Below are 16,941 nucleotides of genomic sequence, written 5' to 3'. Positions count from 1 at the left end.
TAAGGGATGAAAAACTGCCTACTGGGTACAATGTTCATTATTTGGTTGATGGGTTCACTGGAAACACAAACCTCACTATTATGCAATATATGCAGGTAACAAACCTGCACATGTATCCCCTAAAATAAAATTTAAAATGTCAATGTTGTAAAAGACAAAGAAATGTTCTAGGTTAAAGGAAGCTAAGGAGACATTGCAAATAAATCCAATACCTGACCCTAGACTGGAGTCTATGATGGGGGACAAGGATGTGTGGCACACAATGATGTTCTATAGGAAATTATTAGGTCAAAATTGACGAAACTGTAATATGGATTGTAGATTAGGTAAAAGTATTACATCAATAGAAATGTATGAAATTGATAACTTAACTGTGGATATGAATAAATAGCCTCTTATGTAAAATACTATTCCTACTCCATACAGATATCTGAGATTATATATATATACACACACACACATATATATATGAGATATACATGTATGTATGAGATATATACATCCCCTTTGAGAGGAAAAGGAGACACCATAACTATGCCAGGACAACAGGTGCAAACCAGGACAGTCCTGGGCAAATCACACCTTGAGTCATTGGTATCCTTTGCTAGGACGGTTTTGGTGGCGTACTGGGTGCAAAGCCCAGTGTGTGTGGGTTCAGGAGAGAATGGAAGGAGGGAAAGTGAAAACAGTGCATATGAACAACTGTTTCAAGAGGGTTTCTTAATGAAAGAAAAATGAGAGAAGTTGGCAGAGGCAGGAGGCAAAGTGAGGTCCAGAGAGGGACTTTTTAAGATGGGAGAACTAGGAATGTGTGTGTGACAGGGAGGAACTGAAGTCAGGAGCATTATGGTTATTCCAGATCTCTACTTGAATGCCAAAGGAGGGACAGTGTCCTACTTTGAGTGGCTGAAGAATCTAAATCATGTCAGATATGGCTATTTGACCTTCAAATATGGAAGGGATTCTAATTACCACTTGCTCATGTCTGTTCAAGAGAATTTAGCAAGAACGTTTGGAAAGCACAGTGGAACTATTCTCATTATACCCACAGCAGAGTTCCAAGACAGGATATCAGGTGCATCAGAGAAAGACACCATGCACGCTGACCTGGTGTACACAATGGAGAGTTCTGCCAGACAAATTATGTGCATAGCCATGAAGTTTAACCTGGGATTGGACACGAGGACCACCGTCTATGTCAACGCCATTAAGAAAGTCTTCAAAGTGTACAATGAAGCCAGTGTGACCTTCACGTAGATGGCTCGTGGGTGACTTCCTTGCTACCCTCTTCACCTGTAACTTCTGCAGACCTACCACTGGTTGACACGTTGCCACAGAAATCCCCTTCTCTCTTGACTCATTAGATAATGGACACCATTCTTAACAAATCGATCCAAATCAGCCCCCTAAGGAGAAAGAAATTAAGGCTAGCGGATCATGTACAAGCTGATGAGTGTGAAAGTAGAAATCACCGACACCGGAGAGAGAAACAAGTAGGTGTTTTGCATCTACATAAAAAGTCTCTTTCATCTGGCTGTGCAGCCTTGCTCTGTGGCTCTTCCCAACACAGTCAGCAACTGTTGCCAGGCAAGGCACAGTCAAGAGCAATCAGATGCTTAAGTCTTTTGCTCTGGACAAGACTGGGACATGCTGTAACTTTTAACATATTTAGAAGTAGGTGTGTAGCATTTTCAGAAGGTGGCATGGTCCTCACATGAGTTACTGAAGCAAAATAACTCAATTTTATAGGATGCAAACAAAAATAAAAGCTGTTTCTGCTTATTAATTTTATTCTTTTGGAAAAAAATAAGTAATGCTGCTGTAATAAAATTGCTTTTAATCTCTTAACAAGCCTAACCTTGATTCAAGCAGTGAATGCCTATAAACATAATAAATTTTAAAAGCTAGTATTTTTATATAATAAAAGAGTATCATTTAGAGCTTATTAGCCATGTATTGTTATCCAGCAAAAATAACAAGCCCTATGGAGAATTAAATTATCTTCATACCTACAAAAATGATGGAGGCTATTTCTGTGAAGATTGTCGGAGTTTGCTGACTATAATTATGACACACAGTCCAAAGAATGCAGTAACCTCCTTATAATGTTAACAAATTGTTCTCTTTTGAAGGTCTATGGTTGACTAATTGAACAACAATTCAAGGAGAATGTTCCAGAAGAAAAAAAAAAAAAAAACCCTTGGGTTCCCTGTTTGGAGATTGGCTGGCCCTGAGCATTGCTAATGGCCTCTACTCAGCCTGATTTTGTGTCCTCTTCTTTTAGAGTCTTTACATTCTGCACTCAGCTTCACAAACAATGGGTTGAAAACAACCTTGGGTTGAGTGTTTTGTTTGGGAATTATTTGGCCAGGTCCTTTTGAACAGTGTTCCAGTCAAATGCTAGATAATCATACATGCAAAAATTAGCTTTAAAAAAACCTATAATGCCCTTTCAGAAATTTCTACTACTTTGTAACTACATGACTTAACCTGGTAATAAAAGCAGTTATTAAAAGTCTACCTTACAAAAAAATCTTCTCATCTCTGTAAATCAAATCTGTAAATCAACAGGATGGAAAACAAACCTATACTGCCACCCAAAAGACAAAATAATTTACAGTATAGTAAAAGCGGCATTTTAAATGGGGAAAAGGTACATTATTGAATGAATGTCAGAACAATTCAGCACATGAAAAAATAAAGTGACAACACTACAAATTCCAGACTGATCAAATATTTAAGTTGAAAAGCTTATCCAAGAAAGTACTCCAATAAACCACGCAATAGTTTTGTTTTATAACCTCAGAAAAGGAAAGTCCTTTCTAAGCATAACATGAAAACCTAAACTATAAGAACATTTTGTGGCCAGGTGCTATGGCTCACGCCTGTAATTCCAGCACTTTGGGAGGCTGAGGTGTGTGGCTCACGAAGTCAAGAGATCGAGACCATCCTGGCCAACATGGTGAAACCCTGTCTCTATGAAAAATACAAAAAAAAAATTATCTGGGTGTGGTGGTTAGAGCCTGTAGTCCCAGCTACTCGGGAGGCTAAGGCAAGAGAATTGCTTGAACCGGGAGGCGGAGGTTGCAGTGAGCCGAGATCTCACCACTGCATTCCAGCCTGGCAACAGAGTGAGACTCCATCTCCAAAAAAAAAAAGAACATTAAAAGAACATTTTGCATGGCAAAAACCATCATAAGCAGCAAAGTTGAAAGACAAATGATACACGGAAAAACAATATTTGTAACTCATATCTCAGACAAAATGTAAACTAACTTAATATACAAAGAGCTCCTGCCAACCAATTAGAAAAACAACAACATCATAGAAAATTGGGTAAAGTATAAGGAGACAATTCACAGAGAAGAAATCAGATGAAAAGTTACTCAATATCACCCATAATAGGAGAAATGCAAAATACAAGTAAAATAAGTTATGTTTTGCCTTGTTTTATCCATCAAATTATCAGTAACAAAAAGACCAGCAGGGCGCCGTGGCTCACACCTGTAGTCCCAGCACTTTGGGATGCCTAGAAGGGTGGATCTCTTGAGGTCGGTCAGGAGTTTAAGACTAGCCTGGCCAACATGGTGGAACCCCTTCTCTACTACAAATATAAAATTAGTCAGGCATGGTAACGCACACTTGTAATCCCAGCTACTCAGGAGACTGAGGCAGAAGAATCACTTGAACCCAGGAAGCGAAGGTTGCAGTGAGCTGAGATCGCACCATTGCACTCCAGCCTGGGCGACAAGAGTGAAACTCTGCCTCAAAAAAAAAAAAAAAAAAAAAAGACTGATAATATAGTTTGTTGGTATATGAGAAAAGTGCACTTTTGCACATTACTCATTGAAATGCAAATTAATTGAACTTGTAATTGATATTAAAATATTTCTTTATATTGCATTTTAAAGCTTGCTTTTTTGGCTGGGTGCAGTGGCTCACGCCTGTAATCCCAATACTTTGGGAGGCCAAGGCAGGTGGATCACTTGAGGTCAGGAGTTCAAAACTAGCCTGGCCCATATGGTGAAACCCCATCTCTACTCAAAATACAAAAATTAGCCAGGTGTTGTGGTGGTCGCCTGTAATCCCAGCTACCTGGGAGGCTGAGGCAGGAGAGTTGCTTGAACTGGGGAGGTGAAGGTTGCAGTGAGCCAAGATCATGCCACTGTACTCCAGCCTAGGTGACAGGGTAAGACTCCATCTCAAAAAAAAAAAAAAAATTAAAGCTCGCTTTTTAGGTAATGTCTCACTATTCAAGCATTTGGTTTACCGTTGAATAATAACAGGTTTGAACTGCAAGGATCCACTTACACACAGATTTTTCTCCCACCTCTACCACCCCTGAGACTAATGCCTCCTCTTCTTGCTCCTCAATTTTCTTAACATTTTTTTCTCTAGCTTACTTTATCGTAATAATCTAGTATATAATACACATTTAAAATACGTGTTAATTGGCCATTATATTATCAGTAAGGCTTCCAGTCAAAAGTAGGCTATTACTAGAAAAGTTTTTGGTAAACCAAAATCTATACCTGAATTTTTGACTGCATGGGGGGTTGGCATCCCTAACACCCCACCTTGTTCAAGGGTCAACTGTATTTATACTTATATTTCATTTTTTTATGTAAAGAAAGGCTCTCACTCTGTCACCCAGGCTAGAGCACAGTGCTGTGATCGTGGCTCACTGCAGCCTCAACTTCCTAGGCTCAAGCGATCCTCCCATCTCAGCCTCTTGAGTAGCTGGGACTATGGGCATGAGGCACTATGCCCAGCCTGTGTTTATATTGTAAAGAATAAATAAACAGGAAAATTTACTAACTTTTCCCCAGCTGAGTACACTTAATGAATGAATTTTTCAATTTTGAATCATCACTATCACTTGGAGAGAGCATACACTAATTTCATGTTCATAACCTTTTGAATGAGAAATTGATCTCTCGAAAAATGAATTTATACTAGCCTTAACAGTCTCACACACCAGTGTGTCTTATTTTTCTCCTATTAGGCCTGCCCTCTATTCCCCTCACCCTCATACACACATAACAGAAACCTGAATCTTCAGATATCTTTAACCCATCAATGGCCACGTCACATCTCCACAGGAACCTCACTAGATTCTCCAGATCTCACCTCAGACTCTACCGAGAAATCAAGGTGGTGCCTTTTGTTGTTTCTTGTTTTTTTATTTTGTCTTTGGATCGTTAGGTGTATTGAGAGCCTTTAGCTCAAAGCTGGTCCCAGCTGCTCCACTAGATGTCACTGTCTTGTAAATTAATAGTGCTTTACATACAAACTCCATCCATGACATGGCACTGAAGGGACACCAGGCTAGTTCCAAAGAGCAAAGTATTAGTCTGTGTTATGCACACGTCCACTCTGAGGGGAGGGACAGGAAGAGGCAGGATGTCAGAAGTCTGGCAGGAAGGGAGGGCTCTGAACATTGAAAGAATGCTGGGGATGGGAATCTGAGCTGATCATGCAGTGTGTGGTGAAAATGTACCTGAATGAGGAAGGGAGCGAGACAGGCAAAGACCCTGAAGGAAGGGCATGCCAGGAAGAGGAACAGCAGGTGCAAAGACCCAGAGGCTGAGCGAGCCAGAACCCGGTCAGGAGGAGGCTACAAAGACAGGCCTCGCGGGGACTTGCAGGGCTTGGTAAAGTGTGCACATTTCATTCTGAACTAAACGCGAAAACTTTGGAAGAATCTGTGATTTCTGACTTTTCGTGGAAAAGCCCTCAAAATCTACCTAGATGTAATCACGACGAAACACCAGACAAACCCAAACTTAGGAACTTTCTATAAAATAAGTGTCCTACATATTTGTAAATTATCAATGTCATAAAAGACAAAGAGGTTGGGAAACCATTTGAGAGTAGAGGAGATTAAATGACAACTAGATGCAAACTGTGGCTCTCAACTGGATTCTGGAGGGAAGGAAAAACAATGCTCTGGTGGGCATTATGCGGACAGTGGATAATATTTGAACATGAATTATAGATTAGATAAAAATCATGGAATTAATATGAAATTTCCTGGCTAGGCGCGGTGGCTCACACCTGCAATCCCAGCTCTTTGGGAAGCCAAGGCGGGCAGATCATCTGAGGTCAGGAGTTCAAAACCAGCCTGGTCAACATGGCAACACCATCTCTACTAAAAATAGACAAATTAGCCAGGTGTGGTGGCAGGTGCCTATAATCCCAGCTACTCGGGAGGCTGAGGCAGGAGAATTGCCTTAACCTGGGAGGTGGAGGTTGCAGTGAGCCGAGATCATGCCATTAAACTCCAGCCTGAGCAACCAAGAGTGAAACTCCTTCTCAAAAAAACACTGGGAGATGGCAGGAAACCTGCAAATTGCCATCCTCAGAAGTGGAGTCTGTAGGTAAGTATATGCATTTGACCATTCGACCACTCCTACCCACAAAGGGGATAAGGACCTCAGTAAGGAGGTTACAAATCTAAAATTGTGATCCTTATAGCCCTCGTTTTTACAGCATTTCTGTTAATATTTGTGTTAATTTTTTTCATCCCCAAAGCAGTTTCTGTCATTTCTGTATCTCTAGAAAACTTTCAAAAGAATATTCAGCTATCCATTTAAGAAGACTTAGGTAGCTGCTTCTCATCTCAGGGGGTGACAGTCACCCTTTGATAATGTGATTTTTAAAAACCTTTGCTCAAATATGGTCACCGTCTCAAATTTCCTCAGAACTGACCTCCCCAACAGCACTGGCTTTCATGCAAGAAAATATCCCTTAACATGTAATCCTTGTGCTTAAAATGCCAACTCAAAAATGTGGCCAGAGATTAAGCTCTGAGTAAATAGTGGGAATAAATTGCACTAGTTTGGAGCACACATTTTGTCTGTTTATTAATATGAATGTTGGAAGTCATGGGAAATATAACAAGTAACAAAGATGGTTTGGGTCGAAATTGCCATTCTTCACCACCCATTAGTCAACAAACATTTTTATGAACACCTATTACAGGCAAGATGTTGTGCTAAGTGCTGTGAATATAAAAATAAACATGATATCTACTTCCAAGTTTGCATCTTTATACTAGAGGACCTTGGCAAGTTTCATGGAAGCTCAAAAAAGAGACTGAAATTCAATTTTATTTTATTTAGAAGTTTAATTATGGCAGGGCAGGGTGGCTCACAACTGTAATCCCAACACTTTGGGAGGCCAAGACGGGCGGATCACCTGAGGTCGGGAGTTCGAGACCAGCCTGACCAACATGGAAAAACCCTGGCTCTACTAAAAAATACAAAATCAGCTGGATGTGGTGGTGGGTGCCTGTAATCCCAGCTACTCAGGAGGCTCAGGCAGGAGAATCGCTTGAACCTGGGAGGCAGAGGTTGCAGTGAGCTGAGATCGAGCCATTGTACCCCAGCCTGGGCGACAAGAGCAAAACTCCGTCTCAAAAATAAATAAATAAATAAAAAGTTTAATTAGTCAGGCATGGTGGCATGTGCCTGTAGTTCCAGCTATTGGGAGACTGAGGCAGGAAGATCGCTTGAGCCCAGGAGGTTGAGGCTGCAGCGAGCCAAGATTTGTACCACTGCACTCCAGCCTGGGTGATAAAACAATGCCTTGTCTCGAAAAAAAAAAAGTTTAACATTTTGGGGGGCATGTCTGATAGTACCCCCAAGGAAACAGAAACTGTGTTGACCATGGGATGAGATGCCCAGGCTGTTATCTTTCCAGATGAAACAACAGCAGTAACAACAAAGTAGACACAGCCCTTGCATTTTAGAAATTTTATGAAAAATTAAAGCAAATCCAGAAAAATTATGGTAGTGCAAAAGGGATTCTTTTTAAGAGAAGTCTAGAGAAATTGAGGTTATAGTGCCTAGAGAGGGCAATACTTAATTATGGCCTTCAAGTGTATAAAAGAATGCTTAATGAAGAGTTATTGCTTAGTTTCTCTCCAGCTTCATTGAGATATAAAGAGAAGAAATTAGTTCAAATTTTAAAGAAGACTTTTTAATTAAACAGTTGGATCTCTTTATCTTGGAAAATCAAACCCAGAAATGAGCCACCACAGGTTTCTGTGATTTCTGCTTCTAGGGGGTCTTCAAAAGAGTACACAACTATCTCCTCCTGAAGCCTTGGAGATCTGCTTCTCACCTGAGTGGAAGGCAGCCACCACTGCAGCTGCTGATGAAATGGCAATGGAAGCCCATTACCCAGCCCAGTATTCCCACCAGGGCTCCTGTAGTACCTGAGGTTCTCACATTAGCCAGTCCTTTCAGATTACGGCATTCAAGATATCAATTAAAATGTAAATGTATCTGATGAGGTGACACATTCCGCTATTATGAGCCATGAACACCTCATCTCGTTATCAAATGGATAAGTCACCTATCAGTGACCCCTTAGTTAATGAGGGACAAAACAAGTGCCTTTTGATGGTAGAGAAGAAGGTGGGAAAATCCTGGGACTTGAGAAAATCTAAATTTGGATGGTAGTGAAGGAACTAAAGAAACTTTCGAGTTTTTCTGGGGAGGAAAAGTCGAGGTGGGTTGCCACTGTTAGTGGCCTCACCTAGGGATATGGGGAGACAGCACTGAGCATTTGGGCTTCGCTTCTTGCATCATGTACTTTCCGTTCTTTTCTCCTTCCGTCCCCTGCCTCCCCTCCACTCCCCTTCCTTGTGCAATTATTTCTGGAATTATCACCAGGCACTTCACCAAGTGCTAAAGGCGCCGTCCTAGTTTCTGCACAGGCCTCGAACACATTTTAGCTCCACTGAGTTTCCCAAAGGAGAATGCTGTTATTCGTGTACTGCACAGAGCTGATTCCCTCACCTCTTTTTGTTCACCAGGACTGTCGGTCCCAGACCAAAAAGTACGTTTTAGGAAAAGCCTTCATTCCCAAGCCTCATCTGCACCAGCAGCAGCAGCAGCAGCAACATAGACAGCCAGCAGCCCTGAGGCCCGTGGCCTTAGAAACCGAACCCACGTGATCCTTGCCAGGCCAACACTTACCCTGCAATTCATGTTCACTTTATCTGATTCACCCTGTCATATTTTATTCCCTTTATTTTTTAGCCCAAAGAGTCTGTTGGTTCTTTCCATTAGGATGAGATTTGTGAACCCTTCTGTTGTTTCCTGAGGACGTGGTGTGCAGTTAATTTGTGGAGCTGCATATTGACTGTTGCTGCCTCCTCTGTAACCTTCTCATTTAAAACAGAAACAAAAACAAGCCTGGGCAACATGGTGAAACCCCGCTCCATAAAAAATGCAAAAACTAACAAACAAACAAAACAAAAATCAGCCAAGCATGGTGACTTGCACCTGTAGTCCTAACTACCTGGGAGGCTGAAGTGGAAGGACTGATTGAGCTTGGGAAATCAAGGCTGCAGTGAGCAGAGATTGCACCACTGCACTCCAGCCTGGGTGACAGAGAGAGACCCTGGCTCAAAAATAAATAAATAAAACAAAATAAACAAAACCCAAAAGTTCCTTGTAGGTATGTTTAACTTAGAAAGCTCAATTCATTTAGCCATTCAATTTGTATGTATTTTTTCTAAAGTTTAATGATATAGCATTGTACTTAAAACATTAAAATCACTTTAGTATTAGAAACAACAGTTTGAATGTATATAGCAAAATATAAAGGATTAGACAGAAATATTTACAGTTGGGAAATTTTTCTCTCCAATCCCTAATGGTTATGATTTGTTCATGCCACAGATTTTTACTGAATGACTACTTTGTGCAGGCTTGGTGCTAGGTACTCAGCATATAGTGCAAACAAAATTACTGCCAAGTACGGCTCTCCTTTTCTCCACCCAGTCTTCACTGAGTGTGAATAAAACTAGGCCCTGGAGAAAAATGGGTTGTATTTTAAAGATTCTGTTTTAAAGTTTTATATGAGAAACCCACAACCCAATTTCCCCTAGGAAGAGTGCTATCAGGGGCAGTCAGATTTCAGTGCCGCCTGCAAATGTGATGTATGAGTCAACTTCAAGTATGATCCTGAGGGATCTGCGTTAATTCCCTCCAACCACAATCACCACAGTTTCAAAGAACACTTTGCAACTCAGGAGGAGAGGAACACAACTGTCCCCGGATCCCCATACAAAGCAGAGAAGCCAGAGTGCCGGGTGAGGCAGATACTCCAGGGGACAACAAATCGTTCTGCTGTCTCCACTGGCATGAGAGAAGGCGTCTCTTAAAGTAAACAGGCCTCAGATGTTCCCAATTGTAGATCAAAAGGCAGCTGAACCCATGGGTTGGGGAGAAGTGTGAGATCATTGCTCCAGGACTGGAAATCAAAAAGCCTTTCGTGCAAATGCATGGCACTCGGCTTGAGGCAACTCCAGCAACCGTAAGTTTTGAGGTTTTGGCCCATGCTGGGCTAGGTGTGCATCTTTAGTACTTCATCCCCCAGTGAGTGTCCCCACCACTGCCACGGAGGCCTGTATCTTTCTTTACTGAGTTTTGGTCTCCCTTGTCTCAATCCTACTTGATCTTCTATGCACTGATTGAAAGATTAAGAAACCACATCATTGAGTCTCCACTGGCATTTTCCCAGATGCCCCGGGCAGTTTAGCATCATATTTACATGATGCACCATGCCCTTTGTCCCCACTGGTCAAGCTGGCAACAGGAACTAGTTCAGGTGTTTTCTCTATATATATTTTCCTGAATCTTTTTCTCCATCTTTTTTCCTGCCTGTTCTCCCCCAACCTCCACCTCTTGGTTGGAATCAGCTCCTCCCTCCTGCCTATCAGCCTTGCTAATACCACTACTGAGGACACCTCCCATGCTTGCTTGTATGTTTGAGTCTCCCTCGAGATTATACATTCATTGAGAGCTAGAACATTGGCTTACTCACCTTTGATGCTCCAGTCAAATATAGTAGGAGAATCAGGTCGTGGTGGTGTGCTTGTAGCTCCAGCTACTTGCCAGGCTGAGGCAGGAAGATCATTTGAGCCCAGGAGTTTGGGACCAGGCTGGGCAACATAGCGAGACCCTGGAAAAAAATACACACACACACACACACACACACACGGTTGTAGGCACTCAACAAATGTTTGACAATGAGTGAACATATCTACTAGCATGATTAACCTATCACCACATCAGTTTCAACTCCAAATTTCTCCCTTCCCCTCCACGTCAGCAGTGTGTATAATTTGACAGTTATATTCAGTTCTTTGTCTATCTCTAAAAACATAATCAATCAAATAATGCTATTCGCTGATGCAGAATAGCTTCCTTACAATTAGGAATTATTGTATTAGGCTTATAATTAATCCTATTTAATGTATTATATTAATTATATTAACTATAATGTAATTAAAAATAAATTTAAAGAAAATTCTAAAGGACATAAAGAAGATAGAAATTGATTCCTCCAGTAATTTTACTTTTTTTTTTTTTTTTGTCTTGAGACAGGGTCTCAGTCTGCTGCCCAGGCTGCAGTGCAGTGCTGAGGTCACAGTTCACTGCAGCCTCAATCTCCTGTGCTCAAGTGATCCTTCTGAGAGGTGACAACGTGCTAGCAGCCCTCAGTCTCAGCGCCTCCTCGTCCTCCGGCCTCGGCTTCCACTCTAGCGGCGCTTGAGGAACCCTTCAGCCCGCCACGGCACCGTGGGAGCCCCTCTCTGAGCTGGCTGAGGCTGGAGCCTCCTCCCTCTGCTTGCGGGTAGGTGTGGAAGGAGACGCGCGGGTGGGAATCCAGGCTGCGCTCGCGGGCCGGTGTGAGTTCCGGCGGGCGCCGGCGCGGGCGCGGGCTTGGCGGGCCCCGCACACGGAGCGGCCGGCCGGCACCGCCGGCCCAGGGCAGTGAGGGGCTTAGCACCCGGGCCAGCAGCTGCGGAGGTTGCGCCGGGTCCCCCAGCAGTGCCGGCCCGCCGGCGCTGCACTCTCGCCGGGTTTACCTGCTTCCCGGAGGGGCAGGCCTCGGGACCTGCAGCCCGCCATGTCTGAGCTCCTCCCCCTGTGGTGGGCTCCCGCGTGTCCTGAGCCTCTCTGACAGGCGCCGCCCCCTGCTCCATGGCGCCTGGTTCCATCGACAGCCCAAGGGCTGAGGAGTGCAGGTGCGGCTCAGGACTGCTGGGCAGCTCTGCCTGCAGCCCAGGTGCAGGATCCACTGGATGAAGCCAGCTGGGCTCCTGAACTGGATGGGGCTTGGAGAACTTTTCTATCCAGCGGGAGAATTGTATGTGCACCAATCAGCACTCTGTGTCTAGCTCAGGGTTTGTAAATACACCAATCAGCACTCTGTTTCTAGCTCAGGGTTTGTGAATACACCAATTGGTATTCTGTATCTAGCCAACCTAGTGGAGACTTGGAGGACTAGCACTCTGACTGTGTCTAGCTCGAGGATTGTAAATAAACCAATCAGCATGGTGTCTAGCTCAGAGTTTGTGAATACACCAATTGGTACTCTGTATCTAGCTAACCCAGCGGAGACTTGGAGGACTACCACTCTGTGACTCTGTGTCTAGCTGGAGGATTGCAAAGGCACCAATTGGCACGCTGTCAAAAACGGACCAATCAGCTCTCTGTAAAATGGACCAATCAGCAGGATGTGGGTGGGGGGGTGGGGGGGGGTCAGATAAGGGAACAAAAGCAGGCTGCCAGAGACAGCCAGCAGCAACCCAGGTCCGCTTCTGCACCGTGGAAGTTTTGTTCTTTTGCTCTTTGGGCTAAATATTGCTGCTGCTCACTCTTTGGGTCCATGCTGCAGTTATGAGCTATAACACTCACTGGGAAGGTCTGCAGCTTCACTCCTGAAGCCGGTAACACCATGAACCCACCAGAAGGAAGAAGCTCCAGACACATCTGAACGTCTGAGGGAACAATCCCCAGACACACTATCTTTAAGAACTGTAACACTCACCACGAGGGTCCACGGCTTCGTTCTTGAAGTCAGTGAGACCAAGAACCCACCAATTCCAGACACACTACTGTATTCAGTGTCAATTATATGAGTATTAATCATATAATGCTTTATATTTTTAAATGCATTTTATGCATTTACTTTGAACATTATTTTCCCTAAAAGGATTGCTCTGTGATAAATAGGCTTAAATTCCAAAATTTGAAATGAATAATAGGAAAAGTGTATTAGATATACTTATTATGCATAACAACGCATATGACAATACCAAATTAAATTTTATAGTAAAATTTTATTAATGAAATACTTTAGGCAGTTATTGTTTTATAAATGTCTCTAAACATTTAGCCCTTTTCCATTGTGACACAATTAAATTCAGATAAGGCCAGGCACGGTGGCTCACGCCTATAATCCCAGCACTTTAGGAGGCTGAGGCGGGCGGATCACTTGAGGTTAGGAGTTGGAGACCAGCCTGTCTCTACTAAACCCTGTAGAGAAACCCTGTCTCTACTAAAAATACAAAAAATTAGCCAGGCGTGGTGACGGGAGCCTGTAATCTCAGCTACTTTGGAGGCTGAGGCACGAGAATCACTTGAACCCAGGAGACAGAGGTTGCAGTGAGCTGAGATCATACCATTGCACTCCAGCCTGGGCAATAGAGCAAAACTCAGTCTTAAATAAATAAATAAGTTCAGATAAGATTCCTCCATGCTTTAGTAATCATCAGTACATGTTATTCATACTTTGGTAAAGGCAAGAAGAATTCATGGCATAGAGAAATAATCTTTGCTGTAATACCTGCACGTGAATCGGTATTGTTGACAGATCCCACAGGTGGAAATGGTTAGGAAACTGATACAGAGAAAATGAGCAATGTAATATTTTCTTTACTACCCTGAAACAATCTTCAAAATAAATTATAAAGCAGTTGATATAGAAACAATGAGAAGATCAGTTAGACATCTTTCGTCTCTTTGAAATACCCAGGTCAGTTCTGATTTGTGCTGAATGAAAGGTTATGCCATATGTCTATATTTTCCATTTTTACAGAATGAATGTCAGAAAAATATTTCACTAAGTAGTGTGGAGGTAGGGTCAAATGTTTGGTACAGGAGGGAATGCCTCCTCAGCCACATGGGGAGCTAGGTGACAATCCTAGACCTCTCAACCTCCTGCTCCTCCTTGCTGGCATGCGTAGGAGCTGAGCATTTATTGATTGCAATAACGAGCAAACAAATGAAAGCAAAAGGAGACTTTTGTTTATGTTCTCTTCTCTTTTGTTTATGTTCCCTTCTAGTGCTTGGCATAATCATGCACTTAGGTAATATATGCATGCACTGCACCACATAAAACTCTAATTCACAGTTGATGCTTGGCAATCTATCAATATTTATTGAATGCCTACTATCTGCCCTTAATTAATGTTTAGAAAACTTGTAATTAGGGTCCTGCCCAATATTATAGTGGTTGTTAATGAATATAAAAGTAGAACACAAAAGCTCTAGATTCTTTTTTATCTTTCTTTCTTTCTTTTTGAGACAGAGTCTCACTCTGTCGCCCAGGCTGGAGTGCAGTGGCACAATCTTGGCTCACTGCAAGCTCCACCTCCTCCCGGGTTCACGCCATTCTCCTGCCTCAGCCTCCCGAGTAGCTGGGACTACAGGCGCCTGCCACCACCCCCAGCTAATTTTTGTATTTTTAGTAGAGACAGGGTTTCACCATGTTGGCCAGGATGGTCTCAATCTGTTGACCTCGTGATCTGCCCGCCTTGGCCTCCCAACGTGCTGGGATTACAGGCGTGAGCCACCACGCCTGGCCCAAAGCTCTAGATTCTAAGAACATATACAGGTAATCAGAATGTCGATAGGGATATAGAAGATATAATGCTTTATTGTTTTATATGTATATATCCTCATAAGGACATGTATTTAATTTCTATTTTTATGTTCTCTACATTGCTCTGGTTCCTTATTTTCTTCTCTTTTTTCTATTTATCGTTTTTTAATACACTCTTCTAATCAACATAAAATGTGATAACTGAAGGATCTGATCACGCCTTATGAGGGTCAGGGAAGATACTCAGGTGGATTCCACTCATTGCCGTCTTAACCACCCTCTTATTCTTCTCCTGTGGGACCAGCAATCCCGGGATTTCACTCTTTCTTTTTAGAAGTCATGGCATCAGAACAACTTAGAGATTAAGAGCAGGACTCCTGAAATCTAAATGCTTGGCCTTGCAGCTCCCACTCCTGACAAGCTTGAAATCCTAGGCAAGACTCGAGCTCTCTAAGCTTTAATATTCTCATTTGTAAAGTGGAGATAGTAATAATACCTAACCCTCAAGGGGCTGGTGTAAAAGACTCCAGAAAAACTGGCTATTGTGACTGCTGTTACTGTTATTCTTGCTAACCATGGGAAAGAGAGCGCCTGTGAAATGTGTGTGTGATCTCCGCGGAGATAGCAGCTGGAGTTCCAAATATCCACCCTTTTCCATCTGCTTTTCCCACAGCCCAGTTTGGATCCTTCCTTCTCTGTCTCTCCTGACATTCACTGGCACTTGCTGTTTTCCACTCAACATTGCTGGCTACCATTTCATCCACCTCGGGTGTTTCTCCTTGTTGATTCCATGCTCCTCAAAGGCAAGAATAACGACTAGCAAGTCTTCATCTCCCTAGCCCCTTGTTTTATGTATTATTCTTATTATTAACTTAATAACTATAAGAGATAATTGACATTTATCTATTGTACATCTTTTCATTTACATTAGTGCTCATCATATCAGTGAAAAAAAGTATCTTACTTTCTTGGTCAGTTTCAAACCGACTTTCAGAATAAAGTTGGGCACAGCTCAATAAATGGTACTTAGTATACCCTTAATATACATGGATCAGCCTCATGGAAGCGCAGGACAAAATGAGATAAAAGTTTCTCCCTTCAAACACTAAACTGATTTGGTTTTCAGTGGTTTTTTTTCTCTGGCATTTCTGTGAATTCCACCTGTTTGGTTCTATTCCGTCCACGAGATGCTCTCTTGGTATTTACAAGGGCATGAAGACCCTTCTTACCTGAGTCTTGAGATTTCTATCTTTTCAAAGTTTCCAACACCTTAGTAAGAATTTAGTAGGTTCAGGGCACATAGTTTTTAGACAATTCTGAAACACCGAGTCAAAGCACAGAGCTTTTTGGTTGTTTCATGCTGATGTTCCTGGAAGCCCTTTTTTTTTTTTTTTTTTTTTTTTTTTTTTTTTGAGATAAAGTCTTATTCTGTTGCCCAAGTTAGAGATCTCGGCTCACTGCAACTTCCACCTCCTGGGTTCAAGCGATTCTCCTGCCTCAGCCTCCTGAGTAGCTGGGATTACAGGCACATGCCACCACGCCCAGCTAATTTTTGTATTTTTAGTAGAGATGGGATTTCACCATGTTGGCCAGGCTAGTCTTGAACTCCTGACTTTAAGTGATTTTCCAGCTTCGGCCTCCCAAAGTACTGGGATTACAGGCATGAGCCACCGTGCCTGGTCTCCTGGAAGTTCTTACAGTGCAAAGCATGACAAGAAAGTTTCCCTCCCGACCTGTCAGTGTGGGTTTCCTAAGAATCAGTGGGAATGAGGACCCTATGTACAGGTGTATGGGAGGTCCCAAGGCCACAGTGGCTCATCAGAATCCATTTTATACCTTTCCCAACATATACCCATGTCATACAAGTAATGTTGGTTCATTGTAAATGGAATTGGCCTTATCCTAGGCCACAGTTTCCTAAAATATCATGTGACTGTGGCCGCAGGTGTGGTTAATGTGGGTGGGCGGCTATGTGATGCTTTAAGAAACCTGAAGGAGGTCTTTCTGGCCTCTGATCACTTTTCTATAATGCCTGAATTTTTTGCTTTTACACAAGCTGATATCCTATCAAAGGAGATCAAACCTTTCAATTAGTCAGGAAGTGGTTTTCAAGCCCCTAAAGGGTGTTGGAAGTATACAGGGTGGTCTTGGCTGTCACAGTGACTGGAGAGCCTCTCCTGGCGTTTCCTGGGTGGGGCTGTCCTTCATCCTCTGCTCAGCCTCATCCAGCCAAGCAAAATGTTTAACTGC

General features: G+C 42.7%; 1 long non-coding RNA gene across 1 annotated transcript in view; it reads right to left on the bottom strand.

Annotated features, from left to right (window-relative positions):
- The window catches only part of LOC139360106 (uncharacterized), a 29,434-nt gene extending 17,380 nt beyond the window's left edge, over window positions 1-12,054 (bottom strand). The window contains exons 1-2 of the long non-coding RNA XR_011617226.1: window positions 11,891-12,054; window positions 10,843-10,980 (exon numbers count right to left, since the gene is read on the bottom strand). This is a non-coding gene — a long non-coding RNA (uncharacterized lncRNA). The remainder of the gene's footprint in view (window positions 1-10,842; window positions 10,981-11,890) is intronic.
- Between the last annotated feature and the right edge of the window lie 4,887 nt (window positions 12,055-16,941).

This window comes from Macaca nemestrina, chromosome 19 (genome assembly GCF_043159975.1).
Source record: "Macaca nemestrina isolate mMacNem1 chromosome 19, mMacNem.hap1, whole genome shotgun sequence".
Lineage (NCBI taxonomy): Eukaryota > Metazoa > Chordata > Mammalia > Primates > Cercopithecidae > Macaca > Macaca nemestrina.
This window is presented reverse-complemented; position numbering and strand designations above follow the sequence as displayed.